Source organism: Psammomys obesus, unplaced genomic scaffold (genome assembly GCF_907164565.1).
Source record: "Psammomys obesus unplaced genomic scaffold, mPsaObe1.curated_primary_1811, whole genome shotgun sequence".
Classification (NCBI taxonomy): Eukaryota; Metazoa; Chordata; class Mammalia; order Rodentia; family Muridae; genus Psammomys; species Psammomys obesus.
Window position 1 is genome coordinate 2,826,496 of NW_026591816.1, and position 16,775 is coordinate 2,843,270.

General features: G+C 41.5%; 1 protein-coding gene across 1 annotated transcript in view; it reads left to right on the forward strand.

Annotated features, from left to right (window-relative positions):
• Tafa2 (TAFA chemokine like family member 2) overlaps positions 1–16,775 on the forward strand; it is a 501,221-nt gene that overhangs the window by 56,513 nt on the left and 427,933 nt on the right. The gene's annotated exons all lie outside the window — the stretch shown is intronic.

The window sequence follows — 16,775 nt, forward strand, 5'->3', positions numbered from 1 at the left end:
CCTATTACACGGTAATTCTGCATGTTATAGGGTTTTATGTCTTTATAAATTCTAGTTGGCATGGTATTGGTGAAGTCTAGACACGTTGGCATGAGAAGATGCCATGTGGCTGGATGGATACAGATTATTTGGTGGCCCTGTTACCTGAGGAGGCTCATTCTCCTTGATGTTGTAACAGCCATTTCCGCTACAGTGCCTACTCATTGCTTTCTTTGGAGAGGGTTGTTTGCTGCCCAACACAATAGAAGCGAAATCTAGCCTGAGCTTTGCTGATGGCTTTCTCATCTACTCCAAGTATGTCAGAGGCATGGGTTGATGGGAACTGCTGTTGGAACAGCTCTTGCCACAATATCCTGCTGATTTTATTTTAGGTTACTAGGAGAACCTACGATGAAGGTTAAAATTTTTCTCTTATTTGGATAGTTTATTTCTCAGAAGTATCTGAGAAAAATGAAGAGAAACATACTTGCTTTTGAGTAGAAAACTGGAGGAATCAGTTTATTACTCAGTGAGCTAAATATTTATTGAGGGCTCTTGTTCTCATTCAGGCTAAAGCAGTAAATAAGATAGAGAATGTTTTATGATGTTGTTCATGAAATTATTTGGAAAATAATAAAAGTTTAAAGTATGTGACTGAAATTAATTTCTATCTATAGTAATGTCAAGGACACATTTGATGCACAGTATTTACAGCCACAAAGACGTCATAGAAACTGCCTGTTGTGTGGCCCTGATGTTACCCAACTATCCACTCTTTCAGTTAGATAATTAAGGAGCTTATCATTAGGAACTGGGTTTATGTGACCTACGACACCCTCTTTATTAAGTACACACTAAGCGATTCATATGTGGTATGCTTTTCTGGGAACATGGGGGCATAAATGTAAATGAGGAATAGTCCCTGTTCCGTGTGATTTTGGAGAAGGAGGTTGGGTGAGGGGAGGCAAGTGGGAGGAGAGAGTTGGAAGTGCAGTGGTCAGGAGGGGTGGGCTCCCATGTTGGAGGAGGAGCTGTGGCTAGAAGGAGCTGCCTCTTAAAGGCCATGATGACCACTTGGTCTTTGCCTACTTTTTTTTAACCCTTTCTGTGAGAAACATTTACTTCCATGCCTTGTTGATTAATTAGCCTTGGAAAGGGCAAGGTAAACAAAAGCTTAATTTATGTTCATTTAGCAACCTCTGAGTGTGCAGGGAAATGAATTATCTGAGTGCAAAACCAGGGCATTGATTTTTGTCCATTAACACTAACAAGCAAACTCCTAGGACTGTGTCTCCCAATAGACTAACATCGAATAAACAATGAAAATTCTAGAGTTTCAGTAGTTTCCAGCTTCTATGCCCAAGTATAATCTTAATTTAATTTAAAGTGTTTTGGGTCCTAGAAGGCAGTAATAAAATTGACCAGAACAAACTGCCGAGTGAAGGAAAAAACACCACTAATCAGGCATTTTATCTCAACGTGTCTAAAATAGAACATGTTATTTCTCACTTTCTTCTTTCCCTCTGCCCAGGGCTCTTGCCTTTATGGTGCCTCCTGTAGATTTCCTTCTTCAGTGCGTAGCTCCTCTATGTTATTATCAGAGCGAACCATGGAAACCACATGTGTGAAGAGAATAAAAATATTAGCAGGTAACATTTAATTGAGTATTTATCACTTACTCTGCATTCTCCCAAGCCTTTAATTTGCAATAAACCTTTCAATTTCCAGAAGGGTGTGATATAGAATTGTTACTATCTTTCATTTAAAGGCAAAAAAAAACCCTATAAGAAAGTTGTTGTTCTAGATAATGACCAGTATGTGCTAGCACCAGGGTCCATTCTCAGATCGTCAGCCGAGGGGACCGAGCTTACATTCAGTGAGAGCAGCATGAGCAGCCAGCCTCCAGGTTAAACCTTCACCAGCTTCTCAGAGCCTATCACAAAATTAAAATTACACCCATCACGTAGGGTTTTGATTCATACTTGAAAACCTATTGCTAAATCAAAAGCTAAGTATTAAAAATAAAATTTCCTTAATTCTAATAAGAAAAATGATAGTGGGATTCCATCCGTTTTTAAGATACTTAAACAGTTTTCATAGATAGAAAAAGAAAGCAATTTAATGATGGAAATAGGTCTGTATAACTAAAAAGCAACAACTTGAAATGAGAGAAATCCAGTTTCTGCATACAGTGAAAGAGGAAACGGGACCCGGGAGAAGCAGCCTGATGTGGTGTAATGAGATCTTTCTTCGAAAGAATGGCATCCTCTCCCTGTTGCAGTCTGTGCCAGTTTTTAAACCTGTTTCAGCTCATGGCAGTCTTGTACTCAAACTTCATTTTCTAACTGACGGAACACCATTAGGTAAAACAGAGGCTGTGCTCACATCTAACTTGTGAGCTTGACTCACACGTACTGTCTGACTTCATGAAGACTCTGCAGTGTGCAAACCGCAGGCTGGTGTTTTCTCCTCATTCCAGTCTGAGACACTTAGGCACATCCCAACATGGCTCTCAGTTCAAATGTACAAGACACTTCCTGTCTGAAACCTGTCCAGTCAAGAACAGTGGTGACTGCGACTTTTTGAAATAATAGCATCAACATTGTCATGTCATTCAGTGTCTTTATTTAATATTCTTTTTGTTAGGGGATTAATGTTGAACAGAAAAAAAAAAAGATTCACCCCACACTGGCACAGCATTTCCAAAACAGTAAGAGTGATACGTTATCAGCTGAATATTTAGCATGAAGTCAGCTTCTGCTCAGCCCTGAAGTCCTCCAGGGCTCTGTCTCTGTGTGGCCCTGCTTTCGCTGTCCTTCCTTCCTTGCACACACTGTCCTATTGTTCACTCACATGCATCGTAACCTAGCATTCTTTCTTTTCTACCTCTATTCCTTCTGCACAGACTCCGTCCCTCCCGTCCCCTCCTGTCCCGTCCCCTCCTGTCCCCTCCCCTTCCCTCTCCACAGTGCACATGCAGTCGGTGTTTATACAACAGAAAGGCTTAAGCCTTTGAAAGCCTCAGTTTCCCCAGCCTGTCTAACTCTTCCCTACAAAGACAGAGTGTCTTTCTTATCCCTGTGAGAAAATACATCTTCCCTCTGTCTCGGAGAGAGACACCATTCCTATCTTACAAGGCTGTTTGACATGTAAATATTCAGGAACACCTAATTTGAAAAGAAATATCAAATAATGTGTTGGAAAGTAGAAGAATAGAGATTCATGGGTAAGTACTTTTCAACACTTCTCGCATTTGGTATATTTTATTAAAATTATTCATATAAAAGTCTGGGTGACCGGTCTGCTTACAGCAGACACATAATGATTTTCATGTTTATATTCCTACTATCTCTCCATCATGGTGTTTATCTCGGAGGAGAGAATCAATACATATGTATGATGATTGCATGCATACATAAGTAACTACCTTTAAAATACAGTGAACATGGAGGCTATACCAAACATGCTTCTACAGCCCAAGCGAGCCTGATTATTACCATGTATTCCCAGAATGGCTTTGAACTTGTGATCCTGAGGCATGAGCCATCATTTCTGGCTCACACCACTGAGTTTGAAAACTGTTAGTTTCTCACAGACAAGCAGCTTGTTTTGTATGATCCATACTGTAGTATTTAATATTAACATCAATGCTTGCCAGTGTCAAGCTCTGAGTTAAACTCTACATAAACAATACTTCACTATACCTTACGAGACCTAGTTATCCATGGCTAAGAGAAATCAAGACTCAGAAAGTCTGGAGAGAATTACACAGAATTTGAAGTAATTTATCTGTTAAGTTATTCAGGTGAGCAGTGTTGGAAATCAGGTTTAAGTCTATTGATTGTGATGCTCAAAATTCCCCTTTAACCGTTTAACGAGGACAGCTTTTTACAGGAAAATGCATGGCAAAATATGTGTGAGTAATATTAAGCTCTATAAACGCACACTCTGACTTCACGACTGAACTGGACTAGAACATGTACAAGCCCTGTCAGCAGGACCCAGCACGCATTCAGGGAACTTTTTTGCTTTAGTGATGAAGTCTGTCTTGCAAAGGAGCCCCTTTGGTGAAGGTCAGTGTGCTTGGGCACGGTGGGGATGGAACCATGATGACGTCACAATGCTTGTGCACACTGGGGTCAGGAACCCATGAAGAGTAATTCCAGTGTACCTTGAGAGTGAGCAGGGACAGCCCCAGGAGCATATTATCTAAAGGTCTCACAGGGTTCCCTGACTGGAAGGACAGTCTGGGAGAGTTTACGTGGTCAGCCTTCTGCTGTGGTGGCATTTAAGAAGCCAGGTTTCCCATGAACAACCTGATTGTTTTCCACCTCTCAGATCCTGATAAACTTAGAAAAAAAAACATTAAATTTAAGTTTTAATTAAAATTCTTAATGCTTTGGGTGTGAGACCCTACATTTTCTATGCACACTGGGCATTTTGAAGTATGTAGCTGGTGCTGGCTGGCATCTAGGTTAACTGTCTGCGGCAACCTGTTTGGTGATGGAAAGAGGGAGTGATTTTGCCATGTATGATTCTCGCAAAAAAACAAAACAAAACTTATGTTCCTGCCTGAGTTCTTCTTTAGAATCATCCTGAGGCTCATTTGAGGCATATTGATTATAGAATACTAGACAGCCTTAACAGAATAAAAAGTATAGATTATGTATAGGAATTTCCAGGTTTTAAAGCTGTTAGACCAATTTTCATCACTTTCACTGGTTTGATGGTTTGCTTTAGATCAATTGAACCACCATCTTTTATAATAAGAAGCAAATCAATTAAATGAGAAATAACATTTCCTTTTTAACAGGAATCAGTGCCATTTTCAGCTTGATGTATAAATTACATTTCTATTATTTTAGTAAATGTGGAATACACGTTGTGATTTTGTTTTTTTTTATACGCACACAGCATCAATATTTGTTACACCTTGAGGCTGGGTAGTAAGCATATCTCAGTGTTATTGCCAACAGTTTTGTTTTTTATTTCTTCAGTAATATTCATTAGCTCCTTTCTCTTTATTTAGAAACATTACATAATCTGTGTTCACACTTATTTACACACAATTCTAGAAAATACATATGTGAGCCTGAACTCATTTCTTGTAGATATTTCTTCTGATATTTGTATCAGAAGATACAATCAAAATGATATTTATATCATCTCTGTGATTTTTGCTCACCCCAAACTGAGTATTCTACTATACAGGAGATTGACAAAACACACTGATTTTTTCAGTTATATCTTCAAAACATCTTGTTAGTTTGAAAACAGGAGAATCTTGAAAGTTCCCTAACTGCCAATTGGGCAGAGATACATGTTGTACTGCATCTCGGACAGCAGAGGGCGCCGAAGTTCACGAACAAGTTTCAGGAGATGTTTTGATGCCTGAACTAGAAATTCAATGTGAAAAGTGATTTTGAGGGTGTGGGATGAGAGAGATCAGGCTATGTAAGAAGGGGAGGAAGTGAGGGATAGAGGAAGGAAGAAAAAGAGAAAACACACACAGAGACAGAGAGATACACACAGAGAGACTGAGACACACAAAGAGACAGACAGGCAGACACACACAGATAGAGACAAAGACTAAGATAGAAAGACTGAGACACAGAGAGAGATTGACCCACAGACCCACAGACCCACAGACACAAAGACAGAGTCAGAGAGAGAGAGAGAGACAGAGAGACTGAGACACACAAAGAGACAGAGACACACACAGACAGACACACAAAGATAGAGACAGAGAGAGACGGAGAGCCTGAGACACACACCGAGGCAGACAGACACACACACACACACACACACACACACACACACACACACACACGCAGAGAGAGACAGAGAGGTAGGGTTAATGGAAAGCAGAGACAGCAGGAGAGGTTAGTAATTCCTCCTTTAAGAGACACTGGAAATGGGGAAGATTCAGTGCCTTACGGAAGGGGAAGGGAAAGGACAGAACTGATGCGGAGAAGCATTTGACTTTCAGATCTCAGAAAAGTCCTTCAGCGCGAAATGCATAAAACACGTATCTTTTTCCCACTTCTCCAGTTCTTTCGTTAAAGCTCCTCAGATTGAATCCTTATATATATATGTCCATTTATGGAGATTTTTGTATTTAGGGCAATTATCCAGCAAAAGCCATTCTTACTCCTTCTGCAGGTCCATTGCCACACAGGCCCACACTCTGTGTATATCTCTGTGTGTGAAGTAAAAAAATATTTCAGTAGAAGTGAGTATTTACTCCCAGATCAGTCAGTGACTCCATTAACTGTTTGAAGACTGGCTATGGAACTTTTAGTGCTCTTTGGTATGTGTGTGTGCGTGTGTGGTGCAAGTGCATGTGATGCATGTGATGCATGTGATGCATGTGTTGCATGTGATGCATGTGATGCATGTGTGTGTATGTGTGTGTATGTGTGTGCATGTGTGTGCATGTGTGTGCATGTGTGTGCATGTGTGTGGTGGATGTGTGTGTGTGCATGCACGTATGTGTGTGTGTGTGCATATGTGCATATGTGTACATGTGTGAGCATTTGTGTATGTGTGTGCAAGAGTGCATGCACGCACAGAGAGAGAATCAAAATTGTCTTTTGTCCTCCATGTGCTTCGATGCACCGGTGTAAATAATTGTGTTTGGCAAACCAGGAAATATTAGGCAACTGAGTGCTAAGCGGGAGGTCGGTGCATACAAAGTGAACATCACATGGTTGCTCAGAAAAGAGTGACAGATAAAAATTCTTGAGGCTGGAAAAACCTAGAAAGGCTTTAAGCATAAAACGGGCTTAATATGGCTGGCTTCAAGTGCTAGAAAGGGAAAGGAGGAAGGAGAGAGAAAGGGGCGCTTCTGAATGGAGACGCTCGAGGCAGGTGGGGAGCAGCCTGGTTTGATATTGGCCGCATGAAATTACTCACAGCGTACCCCCCAAGCGGCGCCAGTTCTGTGTAGGCCATGTGAAGGTGCCCATGGATGCGCCCAGCGCTCTGGAAAATGGTCCTAACCTTTGTGCTCTGCAGCTCTCTTTTGTTCTGTTGCGGGACCCGAGGAGAAGCATTGATCACAGTGGTACAAGTTTGACAGATTGGAAAGTAGCTGTGCGACCTCGGATAAACTCACCAACCTCTTTATCCCTTGTTTTCCTCTCCTACAAAATGTCATTATAACATTAGTCCTGAGAGCAAGAACTTGTGATGGTTAAATGAGACAAAATGGCATTGACTTCAGAGTGTCCAGGGCCCCCTGAGCCCAGAATGGTGACTTATTCCTGGAAAGTGGGGTGCCGCAAACATAGAGCAGACACTTTCCATCTTCAAGGGCAGAAACGTACTATTAGGTTATCAGTTGTGAAAGTCTCTGGTCTCATTTGGACCTCTATCAATTAGGGAAGGACAGTTAGGCTGGTCATGTGGCCTGTGCTGACCTCAAGGCCCACTATTGACAAATCAGACTGCGTCCTCTCCCTTCTCTCAGCAGGAGATGATGGTGATGCTCATTCCTAAAGTGATGTTGGCTTGTGTTCCAAGCACCCAGGACATTTTGGCTGCTTTGGACCACGGACAGAATACAAGCTCCAAAGCCATGGCATCATAACTGCCCTTGTCAGTTTCTTTCACCTAGATGCCTGACATCCACTCTTGTTTCAAATGACTGACTAGGTTAATGGCCGAATGAAGAAACGGTTTTGAACATCATCCTGTCGTTTCTTTCAGATGTGTTGGCAGTCCTGTCTTTATCATAGGTAAACCAGATTATCTGAGGTGATGTCTAATTAAATATCTTCCCTAGTGACCTGTCATGACCATAAGATGAAGGTTAACTGTATTTTAGACTGGTCTACAAAAACAAAACAATACAACAACAACAACAAACCCATAAACCAACACAAGATGAAACAGCAACAAAACAGCCTCTCACTCACACTCATATGACTCCCTGCGACACTCATGTTAACTCACCGCCATTTCTTTCAATTGAGTGTTCCTCCAGTTACTGTCTGGACTGGTTAGTGTGTTGGCACAAAATATGGGAAGGGAGAACCTCAGCTGAAGAAATGCCTCCTCCAGACTGTGGGACATTTCCTTGATTAATGATTGATATGGGAGGGTCCTGATCATTGTGTCTGGTGCTGCTGCTGGCCGGTGCTCAAGGGATTTATAAGAAAGCAGGCTGAGCAAGCTGTGGAAACAGTCCATCAGGCAGCATTTCTCCACGGTCTCTGCTTCCATTCCTAATTTACCTCACCTCCGTGATGAGTGTGATGTGGACATATAAGTCCCTTTTCTTCTTAAGTTTTTTTTTCTTAAGTTAATATATTTATTCACTTTACATCCTGACCGCAGCCTCCTCCCTCCTTTCCTCCTGGTCCCACACTCCCAACGTCTCCCCCTCCTCTTCTTCTCAGAAAAGGGGAGCTCCCCACCCCAGCACATGAAGTCACATCAGAACTGAGTGAATCCTCTTCCACTGAGGCCAGGCAAGGCAGTCCTGCTAAGGGGAAGTGATCCAAAAGCAGGCAACAGATTCCATGTCAGAGACAGGGCCCCCACTTCACTTGCGAGAGGACCCCCTGAAGACCAAGCTGCTGCCCATCACTTGCATATGCGTAGGGCGTCTAGGTCCAGACCACGCATGCTCTTTGGTTGGTGCTTCAGTCTCTGTGAGCCCCTGTGGGCTTAGGTTAATTGACTGTGTTGGTCTTCTTCTGGAGTTCTTGCGCCCTCTGGGTCCTTTTATCCCCCCCCCCACTTCCACAAGGCTCTCCGTGCTCCACCCTATGTTTTGGTCGAAGATTTTGTGAGTTGGTGTCCCCCTCCCTCCACTAAAAAGTCCTGCCTGGCTAGAAGGTGGCTTCTGCAATTCCCATCAAAATTCCAACACGGTTCTTTACAGACCTTGAAAGAGCAACTATCAATTTCATATGGAAAAATAAAAGACCCAGAACAGCTAAAATAATTTTGTGCAATAAAAGGTCTTCTCAAGGTATCATTATCCCTGATTTCAAGCTGTGCTACAGAGCAATAGTGAAAACAAACAAACAAACAAACAAACAAACCCAAAAAACCGCATGGTATCGGCATGGACCATACAATGGGAAAAAGCACCATCGTCAACAAATGGTGTTGGTCTAGGTCTAACTGGATGCCTGCACGTAGAAGAATGCAAATAGATCCATATTTAACACCCTGCACAAAACTCAAGTTCAAGTGGATTAAGGACCTTAACATAAAACCAGATATGTTAAATCTGTTAGAAGAAAAAGTGGAGAAAAGTCTGGAACTCATTGACATCGGAGACAACTTCCTGAACAGAACACCAACAGCATAGGCTCTGAGATCAATAATTAATAAATGGGACCTCAGGAAAATGAAAAGCTTCTGTACGGCAAAGGACACTGTTAATCAATTAATCAATCAATCAAACAAACAAACAAATAAAAAACAGCCTACAGATTGGGAAAAGACCTTTAGCAACCCCACATCAGACAGTGGGCTTAAGGTGATTTTTGACTAGTGTTTTATCATAGCAAACAAAAATCAAACTGGAAGAGCACCACATAGGGATTAGTTTGGACCTTGGATTTGAACTGAGCTCCTTTGACTACTAGTGAAATCATTTTCCTCTGATGTTTTTGTGGCACCATATTTTCTTTCGTAATCATCTTGAAAGGTTTGTAATTATGTTCACTTCCCAGTGAAGGATAAAACCTTTCTAAATTTCTCATCTTGGTGTTTTTAGGCTTACGTGATCAGGGAGGAGCCACTTTAGAAGAAACCAGGGCTCACGGTGGTGGAACTGAAAGAGAGAGAGGAGAGCTAGTGAGGGGTGGCATTTATATCAGGTGTTCATGAAACTCCTCACGCACCCATTGGCAGTGAGATCCTGGATGAAATATGACAGAGCTGCAGGTGGGCTGAGCAGAGCCACCAAGAGTATAGAAAACAGACCGAGTGGGGACCCTGGAGGCAGAAGACCTTAGCGGGCGTTTGAAACACCATAGCTTTCTGTAGAGCCTATGCTTGCGTTAGCTGTTCACTGCGCCTGCCTACGCTGGGACAATGTCTGGCAGTGCGCACTGTAAGAAGGCTTGGAGAAGGAGGCTCCTTATTTTCTCTTCTCAGCTCTTAGAGAAAATTATTTACCTAATATTATAACACATTCCATGCTCTGCCTTGCCGTCTCTCACAGCATGCTTGGGAATGGATTTTACTTAATGACTTTTTTACCAGTGCAGGCTATTTCTAAACTAAATTTCCTGTATCATCAAATTATTAAATGGGTTCTTTAAAAAGAAAACCAAAAATGCCTATTTAATGAGACCATTGAAATGCATGTGCTTAGTAATCACTAACAGAACCGCAATATTTTTGGCTGCTTCTGTTGTGTAATGCTGTATTCAGTTGCATTTTTAGATTTCTGGCTATACTGCAGATCAAAGTTTGCTCTGTAATGCTGCATTTGGTTGCATTTTAAAATCACTGATTATACTGAAGTCCAGAGTTTTGCCCCGTGTAGCGTCTAGTGCAGTGCCTTACCAGAAGTAGGCGTTTAATGGGTTTTTGTTAATGATTTCAAAGTCAAACCTCTTAATGTTTTGCGGAGATAAGTCGTTGGAGGATGGGGCTAGCCCAGAGAAACAAGAGCTCCTCTGACGTAGTGGGCATTGGACAATCCGTCCACTTTAGGTGTGTCATTTCTTAATTACCTGTGAGGTAGAGATCAATGTACCTTCATTTTAAAGTAGTATTCAAAGTGATTAATTCAAAATAGCTATTATAAAAATGAGGGTAAAACAAACTGAACTACAGTGGAATTCCAAACAGAAACTATGCGGATGTATGGACAAGTGATTACATCCGTCTGACACTCTATGTTGCTTCTCTGCCTGTTGCAGTTAATTAAATAAATTCCTCAATATGACATGGTGGAGGTGCTGGGAGCATTCAGTGATAGGGAAATCACCTTCATGCTTTATTATCTATTAGTTTATTCACTTTGTAGCCTGGCTGTGGCCCCTCCCTTGTCTCCTCCCAGTCCCACCCTCCTTCCCTTTTCTCCCCCTATGTTCTTCCTGTTCTTCCTCTAGTCCAGGATAGGGGAGGTCCTCCTCCCCTTCCATCTGACTCTAGCCATCAGGACTGGCCGCACTGTCTTCCTCTGTGGCCTGGCAAGGCTGCACCCCCCCCCCCCCCGGGGGATAGTGATGAGAGAGCTAGCCACCGATTTCATAAAATAACGGTTCTTACTGTATTTTTTAAAAAATATTTTATTTCATTTTTTATTTTAAATTTTATTATAAAAAAGTTGCAAATAAAATGCACCAAAATTAACCATACTCTAAGACTTTAAATAGCCCTGTGAATATCTATACAATTAATTTTAGTTTTATTTACATAGTTTTATTTTACGTATGTACCGGATGTATGTAAACATATCTCATGAATATGTGGAACCTCCAGAAGCCAGAAAAGAATATTAGATTCCTTCCAGCTGTAGTCATAAGTGACTGAGAGCCAGTGTGTAGGTTCTGGGAACTGAACCCAGATCCCGTGCAAGACCAAAAAGTGGTCTAACTGCTGGGCCATCTCACCAGTCTTCTGCTTTTAGTTTTGAAAATTGTGTGTGGTGGTGTGGTGTGGTGTGGTTTGTGTGTGCGTGTGTGTGAAAGTGAATGCATCTAGAAGAGGATTTGATCCTCTGAAACTAGAGTTGCAGATGGCTGTGAGCTGTGGGGCTTGGGTGTTTGGGGATGAACTCCAGTCCTCTGCAAGAGCAGTACATGCTCAGAACTTCTGAGCCATCTCTGTAGCCATCTCTTACTGTATTTTATGAAGTTAGCAACCTCACTTACTGCTGTGCAAGATTTACTTCCATTTAGGAAAACAACACATAAATAATCAGTTTTTTTTTTTTTAATTTTTGGAGATTTCAGGTCATTTATGAGAACCATGCCATAGCCACACCCTGTAGCTAAAGTTCAAACTTAAAGAATAAATAGTTCATTAAATGTCTGGGAACACATGCAGCAATAGCCTTTCTTTACAGCTTATAAATAAGCAACTCAAGATAGATCAAAGATTTAAATATCAAAGGCAAAATTTTAAACATTTAATGCAAAACATAGGTAGATGTATTTTGGAGATAAAAGTAGGAAGTATTTCTTGTGTAGAAAATACATTGATTATAAAATATGTACATTTTAGCACATTATCATTAAAAACTTCAGTTCATCTAGAAAGCATCCTACCAAAATGAAAACTCCTAACACAACTACAAAACTGATTAAAGACTGATGTCAGCAATACAAAAATCATCCACAAATCAGTCTAGAAAATGAACACATTCATTTCAAAGAAGAGACTGGTATGGCCAGCGAAGAAAACACAAAGAAAGATTCAACATGATGAGCCATGTTCATTAGTGATCACAAAAAATCAGATAAAGATGATAATGTCCCTTTGTTGTCTTATCTCGGCAAACACTTGTAAAGCCCAGTACCATCACCTACTGGAGAGGATAGAGGCTCACTCTATGCTCATTTCTGGTCAAAATGCAAGTTGGACCATCATTTTAGAAGCTATTAAATATTTTGGGAAAAGCAGCTGCTCATATGTCTTAAGACTCAGAAATTCTGCTTCTAGGTATCCAACAACTCTCACATGTGTGCGACAGAAAGTCATGGAGGGGTTGGAAGGGAGAAAGGGAAAGGAGAAATGATGTAATTATAATTAAAAATATTAAAATATTTTAGAAATGGATAAGTAACTATATTAAATGGGTCGTACATCACCAGTGATGAGAATGCTGTGAACAAGAACAGGGCTTGTGGCCAACCTGAGTTGTGGACCTCACATACACAGAGGAAAAGTGTTCTCCCGAACCAGGAAGGACATTCAGTATTTGACTATATGGTAAGAGTTGGCATGGCAGGCTGTATTCTGTTTCTGCCTCTTTATTAATCTACTAATGCATTTTTAGATTGTATTCTAGATGAAAAACATTTTAGAGCCAGTAAGATGATTCAGTGGGTAACGGCCCCTGTGGCCTCCACTTGAAACCTGAGTTCCGTCCCCAGAAAGGTGTCTGACTTTGCTCCCTTGATCTCCACACCCACACATTGTGCACACATGGACACGTGCAAGGAAACACACTTGCTAAAAAATCAGAAAATCTAGGTTTTATGTATCTATCATATGAAATGGAAATATAGGAATAATTAATTTTGTTTCTGAATAAAACTATTTAGCTTATTTTCTAAAGAAAAGGCCAGTGTTTATAATATAAGAATATTGAACTCCCATGAAGTTATTTGAGGCATTTGAAGTGTTGAGCATTTAAAAGATCGGGCTAAAAACATCTCTTAGAAACTTGGAATCTTGGGCTAAATATTCTGGATCAGCAGTAGAATTTCAGATATAAATGTTGAACATTCAAAATGCACTTCCTAGAATGTAGTGTTTGGTATTTTGAAAACAAAATTGGAAGCATTTTGTTCTAGAATAGCAAAACTAAACCTATTGTGAATTACTGCAAATGGAATACGACATAAATACGGTGGGGGTGGATAAAAACCCAAACAAACAGAGGAACTATCAGTAAACATCATCCCACTAAACAAATGAACAGCATTTAGGATTTGAATACACTAGTTTGTGATGGAACCTCGATACTCGCATGTGTTTGCTTGTCAAGGCTACCATACCAAAATCCTACAGATTGGGTGAGCCTGGATGGCAAAGGTTTATTTTCCCTAATTCTGGAGGTTAGAAGCCACGGTTAGGGAGCTGGTGGATGTAAAACCGCCTTCTCTAACTTGCTGGTGGCTCCTTTCTCCCCATCCTTTGTTTCCCCTTTCCCCAAGGACAACAGTCCTAACGGATTAGAGAACTCTTTTTGAAAGTTCATTATACGCTCACTCTCACCACCTCACCTAGCTCCAAAGGATCTAAGAGGATCTGAGGATCGTTTTCTGTGACCGATTCTCTGCTGGTGTCTTGCCTGCTGTTCCAGATGCAGCTGATCCTCTTTACCCCACAAACACACATGAGATAAGGACCCACAAACTAAAGGAGAAGAATGTTATACCCAGTCTATGGATGCTGCCATTCCCAGATCACCGTCATTTATACTATGCAATCAGTCACCTGGTTGCCGAGCAACCCTGGACAGGACAGCAGGTGTGTGATATTTCAATGACACCAAAGTAGTAAGTGAGGTTTGGTGAAGATTCCTTGTGCCTTTGTCTGATTAGGCCATTTGCCTGTGATTGAAATTCATTGTTACAGGATGAATGACAGGTGACTGTAGCTAAGTGGAACAGGATAGGATTTTTTTTTTTTTTTTACCTTTTGAGGTTTTCACACACACACACGATGTATCTTTATGAAACCCTCACTACCCCCAGCTCCCCTCCGGCCTCACACTGCGTCTGCTTCCAAACCTCCTGGCCTCGTTTTATAACTAATTAGTTTGCACTTTGAATGCACTGTGATATCATTCCCATCACACAGGTGTAAAAACATAAAAACATAAGAAGTGGTATTTTTGTATGCTTGGGTATGTGGGTATTTTGTATGCTTATTGTCTGAGATGTCTGTGCAGTTCTGCCAACAAGACTGAGAAGGACCGAGTTGTGCTACGGCTTGACCCGAGGCTGAAGGCTTCTGCGCTGTAAAATTCTCATCATAGCTTTTAAATATCCACACTGTTTGGAACACCGGCTTTCTGCAGAAGCGTTAGGGCGCTCTTGTGTAGAAACCTGGGAAATGGGGCCCAGGCGGGAAGAGTTCTACATGCGGAAGGCAAGACAGTGAGTGTGTGGCCACTCTCAGCTTGACAATGTTGCAGTCAAGATGACCTTACTTGCTTCTCTTGTGAATGCAGAAAATAAGAAATAGCTACACTATAGATTAAGATTTACTTAAAGGAAGTCAATTTTGAATAAATATTTCAGCCTAAATGATAAAAATCATATTTTATTTAATTTATAATAGGTCCAAACAATTTTTATTTATACGGGACTTATGAGTTAATATGTTGCCCAGTTAGGATCAATGACAAATTAGAACAAAAATAACATTTCGAGAAATTACTGGGCGCTCTTATTGCAGTGGTTTGAATGAGAATGGCCCATGTCCATATGTCCAAATACCAGGACCCCAGCTGGTGAGGCTTTTGGTAAAGGCTGGAGGCTGTGACCTTGTTTCAGGAGGTGTATCACTGGGGCTGGGGTTTGAGCTTTCAAAAGCTGTGCGCCATTCCTAGTTTCTCAGGCTGCCTGTGGTTGTAGCTCTCAGCTACTGCTCTGGCACCATGCCCGCCTGCCTGCTGCTGTGCTCCCTGCCATGACGGACACGGGCTCTCACGCTCTGAAATTGTAAGCCCCAAATTAAATTATTTCTTTTACAAATTGCCTTGGTTATGGTGGTTTATCACAGCAATAGAAACTTAATTAAGACAGAGTTACGAATTGTAGCAAGAAAAGCAACCTGGGCAATTTTGACAGCGCGTATGCAGCCTGAGACTAGCACCTGATGGCCAGTGTCACAGGCTTTCGGTCCGGCACATCGTCCCCTGTAATTGATACCTGAACTTGAAGCTTGTACGTTGCTCTTCCAAAAAGTGGGACTATTACAGCTCCAGAGCTGGAAAGTGGTTAAGAGCACCTTCTTATAGAGGACTTGGGTTCATTTCCCAGGATCCACATGGATTTTCACAACTAACTCTAGTTCCAGGGGAACTGATGCCCTATTCTGATGTCTTAGGGTCCCAGGCAAACACATGGTGCACATACATACATGTAAGCAAAATACTCATATACAAAATATGCCTAAAAAATGAAGAAAAAAACACACAAAAACACAAATCCAATAGCCTGGTTGTGGGTTTTAATCCAATCACACAATTATTGGGTTGAGCAAGCAAACTCCTTTTATCACTGCTGAAGTTTTACTAATCGAGGTTTTTAATAGCTTGACCCGTGTTCTATAATGCTTTGTTTGGTTGGTTTAACAAAACATCTTTAGTTTCTGGGTCATTATGGACTTTTGAATTCCTTTACAATTTAATTTTCTTTTACACGTTAGAAAGAGTGCGTACATTATGAATGCCTTCATGTGAAAATGAATTACAAAGCCCGGTAAACAAACAAACAAACAAACAAACAAACAAACAAACAAAAAAGAAAAGACAGTGAACGTGAATGAGTCTTTTCTCGTTTGTGTATAGGTGTTTTGCAATCACATGTCTGTGTGTTTACCAGAAACCTGCGTGGTGCTCCTAGAGGCCAGAAGAGGACATAGGATCCCTGGGCTGGAAGTTCTAGATGGTTGTGAGCCACCATGTGGGTTCAGGTTCCATGTGGGTCCACCGTGTGGGTCCATGTGGAACCAGGTTCCATGGAAGGTCAGCCAGTGCTTTTAGTCATCTTTCCAGCCCCAAACCTTTGTCTTCTGTACCTTGGGAGCTGGAACGAAGAAAAGAGGCTCTCGGTTAGATCCAGCACTTAGTTCTGTGTCCTCAGGGTGCAGGGCACTCAGCAGTTGGGGCTTCTCTTCAACTCCTGAGGGGCAGCCAAGGGCAACAGTGGTACTCTGTGTCACCTGGGGGTCACGGGGGCTGTCCTGAGCAACCCTTTGAAAGGAAGGTTTCTCATGAGACTTGGTACTGGCTTTTTTGTTAGTCTCTGCTAGTTGCAGGGAGACTAAGTGGCATCTCTCTCTCATACACACACACACACACACACTCGCGCGCACACACACACACACACACACACACACACACACACACACACACACAC